The following is a 22,776-nucleotide window of genomic DNA, read 5'->3' as shown; positions in this document are numbered from 1 at the left end:
TCCATATTGACCGTCCCCACCAAGATGAGATTTCTCAATGCACCCTAGTGCTCTGGTGATTAAGGACTGTAGAGAAATTACCATCACTTCTAATCTGTTGGGTTTTTTTTTCAGAGTTACTGCTTCAGAGGTGGTATTTATCACAAATTTAAATTTGTGTAAAGATAAAATAATACAGAATGTTTTTAGCAGTAATACGTGGTTTATTTTATGTTTTGTTTTAGCTAATTCATAAATATACATAATAATGTGTATATTAACGTAAAATGTATTTTTTCCTGCAATTCTGGAGGTTGCATCATTCCATACTCCAGAGTTGTGTGTTGAAAGACTACAAAAGTAAATGTTTTGAAAGAGCGGTCAGTAAAATGTTACTATGGTCATAATATAAATAAGTAGCTTTTGTTCCTTCTAAAATGTTCTTTCTCAGTCATGGAATCAGAAATCTGATAAGGATACCCCTAAAAAATATATTTCATTTTGTAACAAAGAAAACATCCATTGTAAAAAAGAAAAAAAAAAAAAAGATTAGCTTAGATAATTAGCCTTGGTCCTCATTAGGAGTAGAGCTTTGAAATCGTAAGTACTCCTTAAAAAAGACTTTTTGGGAAAAGTTTTCAATTAGCAATAATCGCGCCTCGGATAAACCTCATTGGCTACGATACTGCCACTGCGCAAAGCTTAAAAAAAGACTTTTTGAGGACATGCCTGAAGTACAAAATGTAGATTTCAGGATAGGGTAATTTGATCATATTTAATAAGTATGTCATAAGGAGACTCAGTTCCTTTCAGGTAGAGTTTGTACTCTATTGCCCTTTTCTCATGGTGTTTCTGAAATACATGTCTTTCATAGATAGTGATATAGTATTCAGTTTTCTGTTGGCAAAATGTAAATCACAGGTAAACCCAAAGGCCAAGCCTATAGTATTCTGATCGTACAAATACTAATCCTGTCACTCATTTAAGACTGTGGAGTAACAAAACAATTAGTAATAACAGTTACAGATTTTTTAAATTGCTATGGACTAAATTGTGTTACCCCAAAATTCATACGTTGATATCCTAACCCCCAACATGACTGTATATCAGATAGGGTCTGGTAGGAGGTAATGAAGGTAAGATGAGCCTTTTCCAGAGGGTGGGGCTCTAATCTTAGAGGATTGGTAGCCTTAGAAGAAGAGGTTCTTACATGCACACACAGGGAAAAGGTCATGTGAGGACATAAGAGAAGGTAGCTGTTTACAAGCTTGGAAACAATCCTTTCACAAGAAATCAAAAAGTCTATCACCTTGATCTTGGATTTCCCAGCCTCCAAAACTGTGAGACAATAAATTTCTCATTTAAGCCACCCAGCGGATGGTATTTTGTTATGGCCATCAGGGCTGACTTGAACACAAATTTATTTGCCAAGAAAAAACTGTGATTGTCTGAAACTCAGCATTTAAAAGAATAAATAAAACAAGCTACTCAGGGCTTAAAAGAATAAAAGAGATGCCATGAAAAAGTTAAGTTGGATATTTCACACTTTGTACTGAAATATAACGATTTAGAAATATTTGGCTGCTATATTTGGATTTACAGGGCCCCCCTTTTTTTCATTTTAATTCAGAATCGTGATTTCTGTACTTTCCCTTGAAACACTTATGCTCTGGAAACCAATTAATGTTCACCGAACTCCATAGAAAAATAGGCTTGATTGGAAAGACAATGAATTTGCAATTCTAAGCATCTCTAGCAACAATTAGATTGATCATGGCAAATTCCCTAAGTTATTTAGTGGATATGCAGGCTTTGTAGATATAAAGGTTGAAATTTATGGTTACTGAAGTGTGGTTTTGCTTGCTTTTTGTTTTGTCACATTTAAAAGAGAATATTGTAACAACCTGATTGTCTAGTCATTTGATCATGGTCCCCAGTGTCCAAGATGGTGCTGACAAATTGCTTTGTTTTTGTTTTTGTTTTTATCAGTCTGTGAAGATAATATTCTGCGCACACTACAAATGGATTAAATTTTGAACACTCTGTTCTTGGTTCAATTTGCAAAGCATCTCAGCCCCTTTATTGAACCTGAGGGATATTTTAACCCATAATGATATTTGGAATTTTAAAGTTCCTAGATCTCATTAAAAATAAAGTTGTAAATTAGCTCTCGAGATAACTTCTATTGCAAGGTTCACTCACTTCTTTAATATAAACCTATATAATAGTGGTTGTGTCCATATTACCTACCGTGTTATTGACAACTACTCATTATTTCCAGCAGAATTTTTCTGGCATGTTCTAAACAAAACTTAAGTAGTTTTACCCACTAGTTTCCATTTTATATGACTATATAATATCAGTGTCTCACGAGTGTATATTTTATTTAATTTACTTAATCTCTTTATTCAGAAAATTTTGTATGAATGACAAGTGGGCACAATACTTCAGATAAGATGTATAACTCACTTTGTTCTGTATGAATAATTTCATTGTACAAGTGTAACATGTAGTTTGTTGTGAAAATCTAACTTTATTTTGTTAGCCTTCTACCCTTTTTCAGTGAATGACTGTGGATAAAGGTGACTTTCCTGGTGACTTTATAATAATAAAGTGGCCTTGGTCACTTTAGGTCATAAACAGGTTTAAAACTTTCAATTCAGAAATGTAAATGTGTTTTCTCCCCTAATAGTCGAAATTCCGAATTTGACTTAGCATTTACTAACTCTTCTTCCTTACCCTAGATTACAGCTAATGAAAGCCTACCCTAGAAAAGGGGCTGAGAGGGTAGGGCATTTTCCAGCAGCTCTCTGAATTTAACATCCACTAGGTACAAACAAGGAAGGGAAGGGAAAGAAGAAGATGCTTGTTTCTGGCCTGGGTGGCTTAGGGCAGGGCTGGATAGATAATGGGTCTTGTAGATAATTTAAACTGACTCTGTTTTGGGAAGACATTTTATGGGTTATTGAGACATTTCTTCCTGGGTTCCTTTGACTCTGTAGACACACCTCTTTTATACAATGAGAAAACTTAGAGCTAGTTGCTTCCATAACCCTGAGAAGCATTTTAGATTTGCCTCCCCAGAATCACCTAAGGTACTGTAGGAGAATCCTACATACTTCATGCATGCCAGTCTTAGCAGATGTTACCAAGTCAGTCACAGTTTGGGCATACAGTGTTGGATAGTTCATAATGTTGTAGCGTATGTCTCTTGTACTGTATTTCATTACAAATTTTTTCTCCCGTTGGTATGTATTTGGCCAAATGAAAATCCTGTGGTTCTTAGGAGCTATATGAATAATGTTCTCTAAGTTCTCTCTGAGTACTTAGAAAATCGTTTAAAAATTTTTTTTGTCAACAAACATGGTTAATTTTGATACCGAATTAATGTATCCCATCCAATAAGGCTGGCACCCATGTTTAGATCACGTAAATCCCAGCACTCAGTCTAGCGTGCATGTACCTCACTAAGGAATATCCTAGATTTTCCCATAACTTATTTCAGAGCTGGTGTTTATTTCTCAGTGTCCTTTTTTAAGGGAGAGATATTATACAACATATTTGTTAAATGTCCTTAATTTGTATTTGTTTTTTTCACATTTTATTGTGATCTCTGTTAAAATAATGTGAATTTTTTGTTTATTAATGAACAGAATATCCAGGAGTTTGTGAAGTATTGTAAAGTGTACAATTATTGCTCCCCTTTTGCTTACTGTTTAGTGGGAACTACAAATAAAAATTCACTGTCTCTTTGTTTCTAAAAAGAAATTTGAGAAGCAACATAGAAGGAAGGCATGAAAAGATGTGGATACAATTCAGTTCCTCTGTAAATTTGATAGCTGGAAATCAGAAGTACTTGGCTAGCTTTTTATGATGGGTATAACCAGTGACAGGCCATTCAAAGGTTGAAGAAGAGAGATAATGAAATCTTAAATTAGAAAAGCTTTCCAAACAGACTGACAGTAGTGTTCACGGCAAATGAAAAAGGGATTGACAATTGGAGAGAAAATGGAGGTCTGGAATTTGAGATGAGAATTTTTTAATCATCTGGCATTTTGCTTCATGTATAAAATCTTAGCAGATTTCTCCCTAGATATAAAAAGGCATTTAAAAGATCTTTCTAAAATCCTATTAAAAAAGAAAGATTTTGAATGGATTAAAGATTCCAAGACTCTTTTGTCTCCAGATACAAAGATGATATTTTAAAAGTTAAGGGGCTATGAGCAACACAAGAATTGAGATTGGATTTAGTCAATACTTACTGTCAGTAGAGCAAACCAAGTCATAAACAATTTTAATTTAATGAATAATATATGAAACTTTTAGAAAAATATTCCTTAAGGTATATAGCATTGTAAAGGAAGTAGCAAAGTTCTTGCTATTTGGTTTATTCCCGTGTACGAGTTGTTTTTATTTTGTTTCTTGTGAATCATAGTAACTGGAAACTGAGAAGTTCCTTATTAGCTCCCATGGACACTTGGGGTCCTTTGTCGCATATTCTCCCAGTCTGGAACACAACTGAAGAAATATTTCATTACTACCCTTTCAGCCTATGAAGACCATTTGTTTCTCTACTTTGTTTATAATCACTGCCTATCGTTTGGAAATTAACAGCAGTGATTAGGTCAGGGGGGATATAGAACTTATGACCTTCCCCCGCCTCTCCCCCCCCCCCCCCCCCACTGCCAGGAGATTTACACAAAGATTTACACAGGAAGGCTTTATTATGAAAGAAGCTAATTTTGTATCTTTAATACTTGAAATGACTTGTCTATTGAATTTTTATGTTTTGTAAATCAGAGGGCATACTTGACCCATAGAAGAACAACCCCTTTCCAGAATCATCTAATTTTTTGACTTTTTTTTTCTTATCCGCTCCACCCTAAAGCGAAGAAACAAATGACAAGAAAATCTAGTGTTTAAATAATTTTTTAGTACATGTACGCCACCTTTTTCCATTTCTAATAGAAAGGTTAATGGAAGAAATCTTTTATTCTCTGTGTTTTTGTCATTTATTATTTGAAGTTTTTGTATTCTCAAATTTAAAATAACATCTTTCTTCTATAAAAACGTTTTCTCCTTTCTTTCTAAATGTAAACAACTTTTATGCAATAATTTTGCATATATATTAGTTATTTCTGGTATTTGGATCTTAAAATTCCTTTTTGTATTTAGCTTGAATTCAAGTTTTCTAGTCTAGGGAATAAAATACAATTACCATATTAAAAAACAGCCAAATTTTTCCATCACACTTATTTCTAAAGGATTTATAGCTGTTTGAAAAATAATTCCTGAAAGGGCCAAAATGTTTGTCATCAACTTAAAATATTATTCAGGATAAGGATCTTTAAAAATGTTTGAGAAATAGAAGCTTTTGTCAAGTATCTGATTGATAAAATTGAATGACAGCCCTCTATAATTTTAAAGACCATTCAGGTATTAGGTATATAATCATCTTATTGCAGAATGCTATTTATTTCAATTGTAGTGAAGTCACTGCTCATACTCACTTGTATTTTACTCTATTACAGTCTGTTTTATAAACCAAGTCCTACTGTTAAAATCATATAAGTCTAAATTTATTGTGTAGTATTTATTCTCATGAAAAATTTTGAAAGATTTCCAAAGTAGAAAAATTGAGGAAGAAATCCTCTAGTGGTGGAGTATGGGCCTTTGACAGAGATGGAAGATGATAGCAAAAAGAAAAAATTAAGAGGTAGGAAATGTTTAAAATTATGAGAGGAAAAGGACAATAGTCTAGTGAATGTTCAAATAAGCCATCTTTAAACACAAATATAATAAACTTGGCATTTGTGAGAATATTATAAAGCATATCATAGTACTTACCTCAAAGGACTGTTAAGAGAATGAAAAGAGAGCATATAAAATAAGTAGATCATTGTTAGATGATTTGTTAAAACAAAATCTATCTTGGGGCGCCTGGATGGCTCCATCACTTAAATTTCTGGTTCTTGTTTTTGGCTCAAGTCATGATCTCACAGTTGGTTAGATCAAGTGCTCTGACAGCATGGTGCCTGTTTGGGATTCTCTCTCCCTAACTCTCTGTCCCTCCCCCACTCATGCACAGGGTGCCTGTCTCCCTCTCTCTCTTTCACTCTCTCTCAAAATAAATAAGCTCAAGAAAACTATCCTGCTATATCAGCAGCCCTCATTTTCCTAGGAAAACAGGTATATATTATTTTAACCTTAATCTAATGGAAATACCATCACCAATAGAAGTTTTCAACATGGTATTGAGCACATATACACATCCTCTTTTTCAATCATTTTTTGAGTTAAAAGAAATCACTGTTTTAATATTTAAGAAAACAATCAATTGTAGAATTATTCTAATATCAGTGAACTAAGAATTCATCGATTAGTTTCTTTTTATAGCTCTTTGGTCAAAGTTATTACAGTATTGTGAGTAGCTTGTGAACATGAACTTCAACAAATTTCGAGATAGGTTTTAGTATTTTAATGAGTAGATTGTGAGCTGAAACTTTGAAAGTACATTTTCTTTGAAGAACATTGTTTTTTTTTGTTTTTTTTCTTTTCAAATTATGTAATTTCTTCAGGAATAGAATTTAGTGATTCATCACTTACATGTAACACCCAGTGCTCATCCCAACCAGTGTCCTTCTTAATGCCCCTCACCCCTTCAGCACTTCCCCACACCTAGCACCCCACCAGCAACCCTCATTTTTTTCCTCTGTATTGAAGAGTCTCTCATGGTTTGTCTCCCTCTATGTGAAGAATGTTGTTTTATTTATTTTCAATATGAAATTTATTGTCACATTGGTTTCCACACGACACCCAGTGCTCATCCCAACAGATGCCCTCCTCAATGCCCATCACCCACTTTCCCCTCCCACCCATCCCCCATCAACCCTCAGTTTATTCTCAGTTTTTTTTTTTTTTTTTTTTTTTTATTATTCTCAGTTTTTAAGAGTCTCTTATGGTTTGGCTCCCTCCCTCTCTCTCTTTTTTTTTTTTTTTTTTTTCCTTCCCCTACCCCATGGTCTTGTGGTTTATTTACACAATGGAATACTATTTGGCAATGAGAAAGAATGAAATATGGCCTTTTGTAGCAACGTGGATGGAACTGGAGAGTGTTATGCTAAGTGAAATAAGTGATACAGAGAAAGACAGATACCATATGTTTTCACTCTTATGTGGATCCTGAGAAACTTAACAGAAGAACATTGCTTTTAATTTGCAGTCTCCTTTTATGTAATAAATGATATATTCCAGAGTTCTGCAGGTTTCAATCTTTGAAGTTCAGTTGAGTTTACTAAACATACAATGATAAACAAAATATTTTGCTACCATAAGCCAATTCTAACGGAATGCGTAGAATTAACAATACATATCTCGGGATTGAGGTATATTTTACTCATAGGGTGTTAAATAGTTTCTATCTTTTCTCACTAACATTTATTTATTGTCTTTTTGATACTTGACATTCTGATTAGTGTGAGGTGATACCTTATTGTGGTTTTGATTTGAATTTCCCTGATGAGTAGCGATGTTGAACATCTTTTCATGGCTCTGTTGGCCATCTGCATGTCTTGTTTGGAAAAATGGCTATTTAGGTCTTCTGCATTTTAACTGGATTCTTTCTTTCTTTCTTTCTTTCTTTCTTTCTTTCTTTCTGATGTTATTGGGTGGTATGAGTTCTTTAAGTGTTTGGATATTATTTTCAAATATGATTTTCAAATAAGTTCTTGCATTCAGTAAAATGATGATTTCCTTCACGGTTCAGAAGCTTTTTAGTTTGATGTAGTCCTGTTTGTTTCTGCTTTTGTTGCTCTTGCCTTTGGAGTCAGATCCAAAAAATTGTTGCTGAGACCAATATCAAGCAGCTCACCGCCTGTGTATTCTTTTAGGAGTTTCATTAATTGAAATTTTACATTCAGGTCTTTAATTCATATTTTGAGTTAGTTTTTGTGTATTGTGTAAGATACTGGTTGTTTTATTCTTTTTGCATATAGCTATCTAGTATTTCCAACAGTATTTGCTTAAGAGCGATTCATTCCCCACTGTAAAATTTTACCTCCTTTACCATAAATTAATTGACCATATATGCTTGAGTTTATTGCTGGGCTCCCTCTTCTGTTCCATTAATCTTTGTGTATTTTTTTATGCACAAGCTTTTGTTTTTAAACACAAATTGTTGACATTGTCACATTTAGGAATAGCAGATAAAAGGGGAAGAAAGTGGGAGATTGATACTTTAATAGAATAAATATAAGAGAATTTCAGTTGAATCAAAGAAATGAAAAGCCTTTCCTTCAGATTGATTTGGAAGGCCAGAGAAACTAACAAATAATATAAAAGATTCTGGCTTCCATCAGTTTGATATGGAACACAAAGTGACAAGAAAGTATAGGCTTCTTTTAAAAAACATGAATAAGATTAATATCATAGAAAATACATTTCAGTAAGCCATCAGTGTCTATATCAGAATGGTAACTGTGTGTTTAAGATCAAATGGAGTTTATTACTTCTTAACCTGCGCCTAATTTGGGGTTTTATGAAATGGAAATTTAAAAAGTATTGATCCGTTTGTTACCTCCTGATAGGAAGTTTTACTGAAAGGTTGATTGAAATTTGGCTTTTTTGGAACAAAAATGTAATATGTTTCTAAGTAATTAAATCCCGCCACTCTTGCCTTCTGAGGAATAAGGGTGGTTGGCGTTCATGCATTCACAGCTGATGCAGATTTACATCATTTCTGGAAGTCAAAGGTTGTGAGTGAATTGCGGAAGAGAGCCACACAGTGATGGTGAGAAGAGCATGTTCGGCAATTTGAAGCGTCATTATAATACATGTACGACTCCTGTGGTAGAACTTGATGGTCGTACAAGCCCGTGTAATCATCAAGCCTCAGTCTCCTGAGGCTCAGTAAGTGTAAAGGCACAATAGATTACCTCATCATTCCAAGGGAGACAGAAGGGAAATTGCTTCTTCTCCCAGTGCACAGCGAGTCTTAGTTGAAGTGTTATACATACAAGAGGTGCAGCCATTGTATCCCTGCGTACTTGATTTAAGTGAATAACTATTTTTAAAAGCAACATTTAAAAAAAAAACTGGGTTAGAAGATAATAGGTTTTTATTGGTTTCAGTATCTTTACATTATCTCTTGATGGACTGTGAGGCATTCATTGATATGTCGAATTTGTATTTGGTGCATTTATTTAATGCAGATGTGAAAATCATACTTGAAAGGCACATTTTGCTTTTTTGGTAAATGAAAACAAGAGAGAATAAAGCCTTCTGCCCACTGATTATTTTAATGGGGAAAGATGTTCTTGTTTATCAGAGTTAGGTCCACGTTGTTTCCTTTTGGGAGTCTCTCTTTGCGAAGTAAAGCTTCTTTGATACTTAAGGACCAATAGAGCTTCTTGATGTCAATAACTAACTTCATTCAAACTGATGGTCTCATTGTTATTGAAACAGTGACTCCCCAATCTGATTCTTCCATGTAGATATCATAGCTAAGGTACAGATTCATTTCTCTATTTGCCTCCTGAATAACCCTTTTTAATGGTATCTCACAGGCACTGCCCCCCATTATGCTTAAAATTGAATGCATCATGCTTGTCCCCAAATATACCCCCTGACTTAATATTCATATCTTTGTAAATAGTGATATTTGGGCCCAAGACAGAAAGCCAGGACTCCTTTTTACCCTTTTCCCATCATGTCACTTTGATCTGCAGATTATTTCTCCTAATCATCTTTTAAATCTCCTTACAATTCCCCAGGTCCACCACTTTTTGTTTTTATTTATTTTTATTTTCATTTTTTGCTTTAGTCTATTGTTACTCCTCACTGGCTTGATGATACTAGCTTTCTATCTTATCTTCTCCATTTTCATCTGTCTTGCTTCCAATGCACAGTCTTCATAATAGCTTCTGAGGGAAGTATTAAGTGCCAATATGTTTATTTTGCACTTCAGCTTATAGGTCTCTATAATTCTCAGAATAAATATATTTTGTTGTTAGTGTTCTGGATCATCCTAGCAGTGTGTCCCTAATCCTATTCCTGCCACTGTTGTCCCACATGCCTCTTTCATTCAACCATTTTGAATAACATCCACCGCCTGGAATGCCTTTTTAAAAAAGAAAATAAAACAAAAACAAAAACAGACAAGACTTCTGTGTCCTTCACAGGGTATTCCCTGAATCAGCCACCCAGCCTTCCTACCACCTCTCCATTCCTCTTTTAAATCTTGTGTGCCACTTGGGGTGCCTGGGTGGCTCAGTCGTTTAAGCAACAGGTCATGATCTCACAGTTCATGGGTTTTAGCCCTGTGTCGGGCTCTGTGCTGACAGCTCATGGCCTGGATCCTGCTTCAGATTCTGTGTCTTCCCCTCTATCTGCCCCTGCCCTGCTCGTCCTCTGTCTCTCTCTCTCAAAACAAATAGAAAAAAAAAAAATCTGTGTGCCACCTGCTCCAGGAACTCTTGAGTGACCACCACACCCTCCTCTGAGTCTCTAAACATATACTTAGCTTCATAGGCAAGTTGGCTGTTGCTAGAGTCTGTGATGCAGAAGCAAATTTTGATCTAAGATGCTTTGATTTGTCTCTCTGTCTTCTCTATCAGATTTAGAGCAACTGGAGAAGAATTTTCACAATTTTTTTTTATTTTAATTCCAAAAGCCTAGTCAAGGTTTATTAATAAATGTTTTTTGAATGATTGAATACAGTGCTGGAATTAGACCTTCCCCTCTCTAGGATTTCATTTATTACAATAAAAGTGCCCAAATCATTTTTAATCTGTCATATATTCCTTTGTGCCTTATGTAATTGTTTGGATATTTTAGTGTTACAGGAAACTGTGAGTTTTTCTCCTTGAAACATCGTACTAGATCATAAAGCCATTCTATTGCCATCTGAATTTCCAACTTGTCAGTATCATTAGTATCTATTGTTTTCATAGAATGCTTTATGGAGAGTTCTTTGTCTTTCATGTCTCAGCTTAAAATATTTCTTCAGACCGAATATTACTCAAAGCCTGATGTAAAGTAGCCACCTACTCCGTCTCTATGACATCCCCGTTTTAATTATTTAAAGAGCACTAAACAACACTGATAGGTTATTACTTATTCAGGTTTACTGTGTGTCACTTCCCCTAGGATGTTAGAAGGCCTGACTGGATGACCCTGTAGCTCTGAAGAAAGTGTTGGCTAACTATAACCCACTGCCCTACTACTTATTTTTGTAAATAAAGTTATATCTATTTTTCTATTTTTATTTGAGTCTAGTTGACACGCAATATTAAATTAGTTTCAGGTGTACAACATAATGATTTGACCAGTTTATACATCGTTAGGTTCACTCTAGTGTACCTAACACTCTTCCATACCTCACTGTTATAATTTCATTGACTGTATTCATCATGCTGTGTTTTTTTATTCCCGTGACTTATTCATTCCATAATTGGGAGCTTATATCTCCCTCTGCCCTTCATCCAATTTTCCGAGTCCCCCTCTCCCTCCCTTCTGGGAGCCATTGGTTTGTTCTCTGTATTTATAAGTCTGATTACGTTTTTTGTTTATTGATTTATTTTTAGGTACTATTTTGGAGTGAAATCATAGGGTATTTGTCCTTCTCAGTCTGAATTAATTCATTTAGCATAATATCCTTTAGGTCCATCCATGTTGTCTCCAGTGACAAGATTGCATCCTTTTTTTTTTATAACTGTATAATACTCTATTATGTGTGTGTGTGTGTGTGTGTGTTTGTGTGTGTGTGTGTGTACCACATCTTATTTATCCATTTGTCTACTGGTGGACACTTAGGTTTTTTCCATATCTTGGCTACTATAAGTAATGCTGCAATAAACATGAGTGCATGTATCTTTTTGAATTAGTGTTACTAATTTTTTAAGGTAAATATCCAAAAGTGGAATTATTGGATCATATGGATTTCTATTTTTAATTTTTTGAGGGGTCTCCTATTGTTTTCTGTAGTCCCTATAGCAATTTAACATTCCTATCAACGGATACAATGCTTCCTTTCCTCCACATCTTCTTCAAAACTTGTTATTTCTTATCTTTTTTTAATTTTAGCCTTTTAAATTAAGTTTTATTGGAACACAGTCACATCCATTTGTTAATGTGTTGGCTCTGATTGCTTTTTCCCACAGTTTGAATGTGAGTAGTTGTGACAGAGACCGTGTAGGTCATAGACCTAAAAATATTTCCTATCTGGTCCTTCAGGAAGAAAATTTGCCAGCTTCTGCCCATGAGCTTCACTTAGTGCCTGACGCAGAATAGGATTTCACTAAGTGTTTGTTAGATGTGTTTGATAGAAAATCAGGTGATTAAGAAATGGAGCAGAAAAATTGGTAGATACTTAATAGAAACCTTCTTAGAAATATTGGTTGATTTAAAGGGCTTCCTAAAAACTGGGCTATGGTGTGATATTGGCTCTTCAAATCATCTATGTTAAAAGCAGTTGATCGATTACAGAACTTGAAGTGAAGCCAAAAAGAGGACCAGAATGATTGGACTCCTCCAGTTCAGATGATGATACCATTCACCTACCACTTGGGGTTAAAGGGAGAAAAAGGAATCATTGGATCATTTGTACCTGCTCAGAATGTAGCCTAATGAAGGATGAACTGAAATTGTTTTACCCTTTACTGAAAATTACCTCTAACTTAAAAAGGTGACCTAACACATGAGAATCACACATATTTGTTTACTGTTTCATTTATTTCTATTTTTGAGTAAACATGTTAGTCATTATTGGTCCCTGAATGCCTATTATGCATTAAACATAGCATCATTTTCATTTTCCTAACAACCCTAGATATCCTAGGTGTGGTTTTCTCCAGCCTCTACCTGCAAAACTGTAAATGTGCATTAAACACAAAATGGTCCCATCCTATTGGGACCACTGTATTCTAGGTATTGGAGGAAAAATAAATAACGTACAGTCTACCCTAGTAATGGACAGTATAATAGGCATGAAAATGAACAAAGATAGTGAAATGTGGGAAGCATGTGATAGAGGTCTATAGAAAAAGCTATAGGAGAGTGGGGAGATACACATTCTGCTAAATGAGAAGAAGGTGGGGTGGGAAAATCAATAAAGAGAAGGTGATGCTCTCTGTGTTAAGAGAAAAGGAAGAAGGTTGATGAGTGGCCATGGTAGATAAAGTCCTGAGAGAGAAGACAGTATGTGCAGTAACATGGGAGGGAGGCATCGGCACTGTTTCCTCTGAGAAAGGAACAACTCTCAATATAGCTTGGGCTTATGGCACATAGAAAAGCAATCAAAGGGGAAGTTGGGCGGCCTGGAAGAAGACCATCTAAGACCAGCTTTTATGGAGAACAGCTGAAGACTTTTCATTAGGGCGGGCATTTGCCAAGTAGAACACCGTGGCAACATTGGGAAGAATGGGTTAAAGTGAGCTAAAATTGGAAGCAGGGAGACTATTTGAAAGCTATTGCTAAAGTCCTAAGTGGGTATAGTCATAGAGTCAGAGAAGTTAAGAAATACCTAAAAGTTAGCACCAACAAGACCTGGTCATTTACTATCTTCGAATTCCATTTATCAGCTCAAAAACCTGTAAGCCATTTCTAATAGTTTATGTGCAAATTATTTGTTTTGATTAGGTGTTGAATCGTTTATATTTCATAGCTATGTCAGAATAACTTGTGGTTCTTCCCCAACTGGACTTTGATAAATTTAAACCCTTGTGGGATATTAAGCTATAAATGAAAACTTAAAACACATGACTTATTAAGATAGAAAAATAATTATTTATTTTTAAATTTTTTTTAACATTTATTTATTTTTGAGAGACAGAGAGAGACAGAGCATGAATGGGGGAGGGTCAGAGAGGAGACACAGAAACTGAAACAGGCTCCAGGCTCTGAGCTGTCAGCACAGAGCCTGATGTGGGGCTCGAACTCCCGGACTGCGAGATCATGACCTGAGCTGAAGTCGGCCGCTTAACCGACTGAGCCACCCAGGTGCCCCAATAATTATTTATTATTAAATTGTTTGCTGAGTAACACAGCAGCCAGGGCTGATAACTATGAATTTCATGTGTCAATAAGTATATCACGTACCTTAAAATCTGAAGCAATCATGCTCAGTACGTTGTAAGCATCTTGAAAGCTGGCAGTTGATGTATTTCATAAATGTCTGTTTGTATAAATAACAAAATACATACTACATGCTCTGTATGTATGCGCATAGGCACAATTCTCTATTCATGAGCAACCACAGACCCAAGGGTGTTAATCTCATGTCTTTAAAATGATCTTAGATTTCATTCACAACTGTGTAAGTAACAATCTAGCTTAGTGTCTTAGATATGTTTCGTTTTGTTTTATTTTCACTGTGAAGCAGTGCATGGTGTTTAAACCAAGGGATTTCTCCATTATAGCCAGCCAGTACTGCTTACTACGTTTCAGTGCATCTGATCTTTCCACCTTAAAATCACCAGGCAGCTTCTTTGTTCTAAAACTGGTTGACCCAAACCCTGAGGTACCAGGCAGCATGTGCCTCATTGACGGTATCACCCTATTCCCTAGGAACCTTGTTATCCTTCTTCTTCAACCGTATCTTGTTATTTCAGCTTCGATACTTTTTGATCCTTCTTAGTGAATTCAGCAGTCCAGATTTACATGGTAGACATTAAATTGTGTATGCAGTTAGACAGTCTAAGAGCAAAGGCCACGGAATTCCCATGTCTCATTTGGTCTGTAATTCTCAGCCGGAGTTTCCTTTCAGCTTTAACAGAACTGTGTATTCATAACTCCATACATACATGTGCATTTTTGCCTCTGGTGCGTATATTAGGTCTTTCATATTTTATTCTACCAGAATTCTAGTGTGTCTGGGCTATATTCAGCGCTGCATTCACCAATGTGGTTTGATTTCGGGACCACTGGGAATATCCCATTGTAAAAATTACCTCCTCACCAAAATCACATGGCACACTGAATTATATCATTAGATTTATGTTTTGTTTTTTTTTTTTCAGTTTGTATTCTCTTCTAATAATGCCAGTGGTTTTGGAAAAGTTAACACTGGTTTCTTCATGAGACTTTACAACAGGAAAGTGAAGTAGTGTCTTTGGCCATTCATTTGGGGTCGAGGTAAGAGAAAACGTGCCTTTAGGAAAGGGGAAAATATCAGGTTTTAATTCCTTATCTAGCATCTTACAGCTCCATCAGAATTGTTCCATCAAGATAGTTCTTAAAAAATATCTTTTGCATGCTGGATATTAAGAGCTAAATAAGATAATACTAATGATAAGGGCTGGTAATATTTATTGTGCAGTTACTAGGTGACAAACAGTGTTCTAAGTGCATGTAATCTTCAACACAGCTCCATGAGGCAGATGTGCTGATTATCCACATTGTACACGTGAGGAAGATGAGGTTTGCAAGAGGGGGAAACACTTTCCCAAGGTCAGGTAGTTTCTTCTGGCATCACAACATCAGGCCTATGAGTGGGAAGGCAGTCAGCAGGAATAGCCTGTGCCTACACTACCTTCATTTGTATACTCGATTCATAAATGGGAGTTTCAAGTGAAAGGGTACCACCAGGAACATAATCTATTATATGCATTAAAAAAAAAAAAAAAACAACTCAGTGTGAGGTCTTGTAGATTTGCTCTAAATTGCATTTTAATTCTCACATGGCTTCCAACTCCACTTGAATGGCCTCGGTTTATTTTTATTTTTTGTAAAACTCCCATACTTTGTTTCACTTTTAAAAGTTGAAATAAAAGATGTTTAGAGCGTTTTTAGTTATTTTCATGTGTTCAAAATTTAATAGGCTCTGTGCTTCCTGAAAGATAATACTAATATATAGAAACAAATATTTAACTTTTTTTTTTTTTTTTGCAATTTAAATTACAAATAGTTTAGTTTTTGATAAAAATACCTTTGGTGAAGTAATACCAATGAAAGCAAGTGGAATGTCTTCTTCAGGTAATTACTCTGAAGTTCCTGGTTTCTATTTACAAATTAATGCAGTGTTTCCAAAATTAAAATTAAAATATTTCAACCAAATGATTCAAATGAAGAGTATCTCATCATTCGAGAGTTTCTTAATAAATTAGAAGGAAGGTGGCTTCATTATGGAATCAACTGAATTACAGTCTAATTGCTGTATGTAAAAGAAATGTTGCTGTTCAAATAAAAGAAAATAACTGATAAGACTAAAATAATAAGCTGAGCTGTAAAAGAAAGCTTTCATCTGTGCAAAGCAGCTAAAAGACATATGCACCATACAAGTTGTGTGTTTTTATTTTTGTTGATGTTTGTTTATTTTTGAGAGAGAGCACAAGCAGGGAGGGGCAGGGAGAGGGAGACACAGAATCTGAAGTAGGCTGTCAGCACAGACCCCAATGCGGGGCTCCAACCCACAAACTGTGAGGTCATGACCTGAGCCAAAGTCAGACACTTAAATGACTGAGCCTCCCAGGCGCCCCACACCATAGAAGGTTTTAAACAGCTAAGGAGAGGATTGTAATCTTAGCCGTTTTTGACTGATTGCCTTTTACTCATAAACTTAATTGACAATCACATCAATCCTGCAGATTATCTAAGGATCCTTACTGCATTTGTGTGTTGTTTTGTTGTTGTTGTTGTTGTTGTTGTTGTTGTTGTTGTTTTAGATGAAAACAACAGAAGCATAAGGGGCTAAATGATTAGTTATAAGTAGCACGTTGTGCCAGCGATACAGGCTCTTGGCTACCAAAGATACTAATGGTTTATTTGGTTTCGATAATATTAGAAAAAAAAAGTTAAAATGCTTGAATGATGAAACAAAGTTTTTACCTTGTTTCCTCTACTTAGGATATTTCTTCAGCAAAATCCCTGGGTGCTTGCAAGAAAAATCTTACAAGTAATCACTGTTTTATTGAAAGTGACATTAAAATCCTTCAATTAATAAACATGACATTAGATCCTAGGGTCTTCCATTTTCCTTGCATTATTCTTATTTTGTCTAATGATCAGGTGGATTCTTCTGAGCTCCATCTAGGCCCGCCACAATGTGCAGATTTCATTAAAGGACTCCAACTGTGTTCTGGGCATTAGCCACGTGCTCAATCTATGGGAAACTAAAGAGAGGGAGCACGGCCAGAAATCTCAGTAATAGGGGCGTTAGAGAACTGACAAGGACAAGGGCCTTTTAATATTTGTACCAAACACATGGTGTTCGGAGTAAGGCTTATCTCTTCATCAGGGTCTACGTGTGCCATAGAGCCTTCTGTTGACCCATCCACAGTGGGAGATGGATTCTGGTGCCTGAGACGTGCTTAGAGAGAGGAGATTTGGTCTTCCAATCTCCCTGTACCTTATTAATCTTTCGTTTACACTGGGATTAGATGAGATTCCATTAGCCCAATCCACTGAAAAGATTCATTCATTTTAATATTTATGCACCCTGTCTAGTCCTTAAAGTGGATTCTTTTTGTGTGTGTGCTTAATTGGGTCAGTGGGTTTCTTATTAACATTTTTCTTTTTAGAGATGAAGTTGATGAATAAAATTAGTGACACCGGCTCAGCTCATCTATTAAATATAACTTGTAATGACTACTTTATGCACTACAGGATAAAATGAACAAATGTGACAGAGATACAATGAGTTTAGAATCACATAGTAAGTGTTGAATCATTAAGAGAAAAACAAAGCAAAACTGTAATTGGCTGTGAATGTATAAACACAGGAGGTGGGAAAGGATGATATTTAATGGCATTAAAAGGTAACTTTAAAATCCTCACTTCTTAAAGTGTGAGAATCAGACGTTACTTAGAATTTCTGAGACTAAAATGAAAACTTGTCCAACTCAAAGGGTCTCAAAATGTAGCCCAAAGTATTAACTTGATATCATGAAATACTATTTTTAAATTACCTTACCTCTCAACTTCGAAGACATTTTGTTTTGGCTTTTTGTTGACACCGTTCATCGTGAATATTGCTTTTTACATAGTGCATTGAATGTGTTGTGTTTATAGTTGTACTTGAGCAAGATTTCTAACCCTGGGTGGTGGTGTCATTTCGGGCTGGGTAGTTCTTTGTGCTGGGGTTATCTTGTGTGTGGTAGGAAATAAGCAGCCTCCCTGGCCTCTCCCTACTGCCTGCTGGTAGCCTCCCACATGTCACAACAATCAAAATGTCTCTAAGCGTAACTGAATATTCCTTGGGGAGGAGTATCACTCTGGATTGAGAAATACTGTGCTACAGAGGCATAGTTGTTTTTGTAATTTGTTCCGCATTTGAAATTGTAGATAATCAGAGCTCCACATATAATGAAAGCTTAGAAATCAATTGCTCAGAAACCATAAATTTTAGAATCTAACACAATGGAATGCTGTCTTTACAGCTCTCACTGTATTTTTTTGTCAAATTTAATACCTTTTCTGGGTTTTTCTTTTTTCTTTTTGTCATTTAAAAAGAAAATAATATTAGTATCTCACTCAAGGTGTCATTTTAAAAGTTAAATGACATGGTGCATAGAAAATGGTTAACACACCTGCTGTCACGCAGTAAAGGCTTAATAAATATTATTCACTTGGCAGTAGTTTAAATAAAAATGCCAATTTTATCTAAATGCCAGGCTATAATAGATCAGTTTTATTAAATGGAAATAGTATATTAAACATTTTGGCCAATTCTCTAGTTTAACTTATTTAACTGTAACATATCAAGCACTATTAAAAATAATTTTAGTATCTAGTTTGTTTCACTGCTTTAATAGCTACAGGTCTTATCAAAGACTTGTCAGAACTATCGTGTGTTATGTAAAACACATTTTTGCTACAGACTTATCAAAATTGTTTTATATTTGGAATAAATCATAACTGTTATGTTTTTATTTTGATAGCTTCTCTCTGCTTCATTTGGAAGATGTGGTTGACATTTATGGGCATTGTAAATAACCTTAAGGTTTTCCAATAGTCACGTAGTGCCTTCCAAGCACAGTGAGGCCCTGAACCCTGAGTAAATCAAGAAAATGTACTCAAATTGAAAAGGGAGCAATAGTGCAACACTTTGTGGGTTGAAATTGGCAGAGGAAAATGGCATTCAGAACTTGTCAATGACTCTGTAATCCATGTCATAAATAAGATGTAGATTTACCTCGTGTATCTTGGAAGAATTAGCAGGAAATGTAAGGTACTTCTTTTGTGCTGTTAGAAATTAGAGTTTTCTTTGTTCCGCCGAGAAGCCAGATTGAACAATAGGATATTCTACAAGAGAGAATTGCTGAACCCCAAGGCCGTGTTTTGAAAACTAAGTATAAGAAGAACAGAGATGTGTATTCTCAGCGTTCTGATTCAATTAGCAGGGAAATTCTGTCTTACCTTTCAGAGTAGAGGCCCCTGAGTCAAGGTTTGCTTTTCCAGCATTCACTGCTTCTAACAGCTTAGCCTTGCACATTATAAAAGACTTATTTTTTTGCAAAATCTAATATTCTAAAAGATAAAAATCTTCATTTCTGAAAAACAGACTTAGAATGAGGACTGATTTTACTCTTCAAGCAGCCATAAGACACTTAGTTAAGTTCCTTGGAAGGAGGATGAAGTTATGTTTGGCTAAGAAATATTTGGAGTTCTTTTAAAAAGATAATTTGTTATGAAATTCTTATATGAAACTTTTTTTTTTTTTTGGCTGCCAATTCATGTCTGTATTTCTGCAATTAAAATAAAAGTCTTTGCATTTTTATTTCTTGCCCTGGACATTCAAATAAAGATTATGACCTACAGAAAAGTAATTGCTTTTAAACGTCTTTGTAATATATAGTCACAAACCGAAACTGAAAGTCTGTTGAATTTTAGTGAGTCAGAATACCACAGTTACTTTTTGAGTATTGAGTCTTTCTGAGAATGAACAGTACACTTTCATATTCTTATTAAACAGTATTACTTGCTGAAAATGATATTCTGAAGAATTCGGACTCATTTTTTTCTTCATCATGGAAGGTTTAGATTTTGATAATGTGAAATGAAAAATCGAATAGTAACTTTTATGTTGTTGATTGCACTAGGCTTTCTACCCAGTGGTAGCCAGAAGAATTATTTAAAAACATCTTCCTAAATAACATCTACTTATAAATTTAAATAAGAGAAAGAAAAAAACATTGTGTATGTAATTATAATGGAGGTAGCAGGGAGAAGATAAAAGATTCAGGAGATGACATAAACTTGTTTTAGCATGGCCAATATCCTGCATTAGTTTCATTCTATCATCTGCAGATTACCCAGTTATTTCAGTATTGTTTATCCTGAATTACGCCAATAGTGTAGAAATGGAGACATGTTAGACACCTTAGTAATTCTGGAGAAGCTGTTGAATTTTACAAGTTTAAGCAGATCACTAGGAAACCAAAATAAGATATGTTTCTTAGTCAAATGTAATACTGTGAATCAGAAAAATATAGCCAAATAACCAAGAAAGATCTAAAATACCATTCATACTTTTTTGTTTGCTTTGATGGTTTACATATTTTTTTTTTTTACATTTTAACGTGTTCAATATAGTTAAAAAAATTAATTCCTAGTGCAACAGTTGATTTACTTTGTGATTTTGGTGTTTTGAGGCATTTGAACACTATAATTGAACGAGTGTCTCTCTAACGTTTTCTGATTAAAGACTAGAGATCCATACTCTCTCCATAGTATAAAAATCCCTTGAAGTAGAACTGTTGGATTAAAGACCAAGTGAATTTTGATAGACAGCTATAGCCAAACTCTTAATCTAAAGAGGTTGCACTAACTTTTCAATCCCATGACAGATCCTTTGAATTTTGGTTTCTTGCTGTGGTCGTTCAAGTATAGTTAATGAGTAATAGAATAATGATTGCACTCAAAAATCTTTATAAATGTACAAGGGCAAATGGAAGCATCTGTATCTTTAACTGGTATAAAACCTTGCACATGTGATAGGTATACAGTACCATTTCTGTCATATGAATGAAATTTAAAATCAGTTCGAACACCTATTATACAGAGTTTTGCTGTACTTAGCTTATTTGCAAATGCACAAGTTTTGAGAAAAATATTTAGAAATCTGCCTCAGTAATATCTTACCTGAAAAAGAATTTTCAGGTATATAAACAACAAATCTTAAGACCTATACCATAATAAGAATATTTCAGAGCTTGACTTTTCCCGTAAATACATAGAAGTGTAATTCACAATCAGCATATCAAAGCCTGGTACTTAGTAGTTGTTGTCAAATAAAACTAAGAAAAAAATTAGCAGCCTTAAAAAAAATAAAACTTTATTAAAAATAATAATTAGATATCACTTGCTTAATGGGAATTAAAGAGTCAAGGAAATTGAAGAGATAAGTTAGAATAGATTGGCAATTAATGAAGTGTATCTGGATCATAAATAAACATGATTATTTGTTCAGTAGAATATTACTGTAAAACTCATGAATGTTTAAAGAAAAGTACAATGTTCCTCTTTTTCTGTGCTGTTTTGTATATAACTATAAATATTCATGAATAGTATTAGTTCAGGTTATCTATGTGAATATAAATTTTTATATAACAGGCCACTTAATGTTCATTGGATCATGCTTTTGAATATGAATTCACCAGTATCTCACATGCACTATGGATCAGACCCAGCTCATGAATATTCACACACACAACTGATCTTTCTGCAAGTAATCACATCCATAAAGATGGAAATCTTGTTAGTTCTCAATAATGAGAAATGCATTAGGATGCTGGTCCCAGAACAATTTCACAATACCCTTGTTTTCATTTTTTTTTTTTTGTAAATGATAAACTTTAAAATATAAACACAGATGCTGTGCATCTTTCTAAATAGAAGCTTTTTTTTTTTCTTTTACCTTTACAAAATACCAGGCATGATTTAACCGTGACTGCATTTGCTTCCTTTATTTGCTGTGGTCACAGGGAAGAATAAGAGTTAAGCATTATCTCCAGTCCTTATCCCAAACTCATTTCCATTGTTTAGGCTTGGCTATAGATTCTCAAGTGCACGGTGGTGCAGTCTCCTGATCTGCTAGGGCCGTGGTACATATTTTACACATAAAGGAGGGGGAGGGGGATATGAGATGATGTATGTCATCTTTTTCTGTAAAGGGAACGTAATATTCAAAGCTAATTACATGTTTAATATGTTAGACATGAGATACTATGATCATGGAGGCCCATAATTATAAGTTATATGCTAAATCTCACATTATAATTATCTTTCATTATATGAGTGGCATATGTTTTAAAAGTTTTTTTTTAGTCTTTATTTATTTTTGAGAGAGAGAGATAGCATGTGAGCAGGGGAGGAGCAGAGAGAGAGTGAGACACAGAATGCGAAGCAGGCTCCAGGTTCTGAGCTGTCAGCACAGAACCCAATGCGGGACTCGAACTCATGAACCATGAGATCATGACCTGAGCCGAAGTCGGATGCTTAACCGACTGAGCCACCCAGGCACCCCAAATGGCATATGTTTTTAATACCTATCCAAGATCAGTCCGTAGTTATAAGTAAGAATCAAGATCTATGGCCTGGCCCTTATTAGCAACATCCTCTGATATTTAATTGAAGTAACCAGAAAAAAAGAATTATTGTTCATACAGGTAGTAGTAAAGCATCAGGTACTCCCTATTTCTAACACTGATGTATTGTCAAGTCCCTGAATGAATGTTTTTCTTTGTCAGAATCTATACGTTTGTTGCTATGGTATAAATACAGTTAATAAACTATGCTAAATGACCAACATCTTTTCTTTTCAATTTTAGTAACAGATCAAATTATGTTCGTTTATTATGGAGA

General features: G+C 34.9%; 1 protein-coding gene and 1 pseudogene across 9 annotated transcripts in view; one reads left to right on the top strand and one right to left on the bottom strand.

Moving 5' to 3' along the window:
- Positions 1–22,776, top strand: part of CACNA2D1 (calcium voltage-gated channel auxiliary subunit alpha2delta 1) — a 499,516-nt gene that overhangs the window by 330,524 nt on the left and 146,216 nt on the right. The gene's annotated exons all lie outside the window — the stretch shown is intronic.
- On the bottom strand, positions 552–682 carry LOC132680019 (U4 spliceosomal RNA; annotated as a pseudogene).

The sequence above is a fragment of the Panthera onca genome, chromosome A2 (genome assembly GCF_046562875.1).
Source record: "Panthera onca isolate mPanOnc1 chromosome A2, mPanOnc1 haplotype 2, whole genome shotgun sequence".
Classification (NCBI taxonomy): domain Eukaryota; kingdom Metazoa; phylum Chordata; class Mammalia; order Carnivora; family Felidae; genus Panthera; species Panthera onca.
Note: the sequence above shows the minus strand (reverse complement) of the source record. Positions and strands in the feature narration are given on the sequence as shown.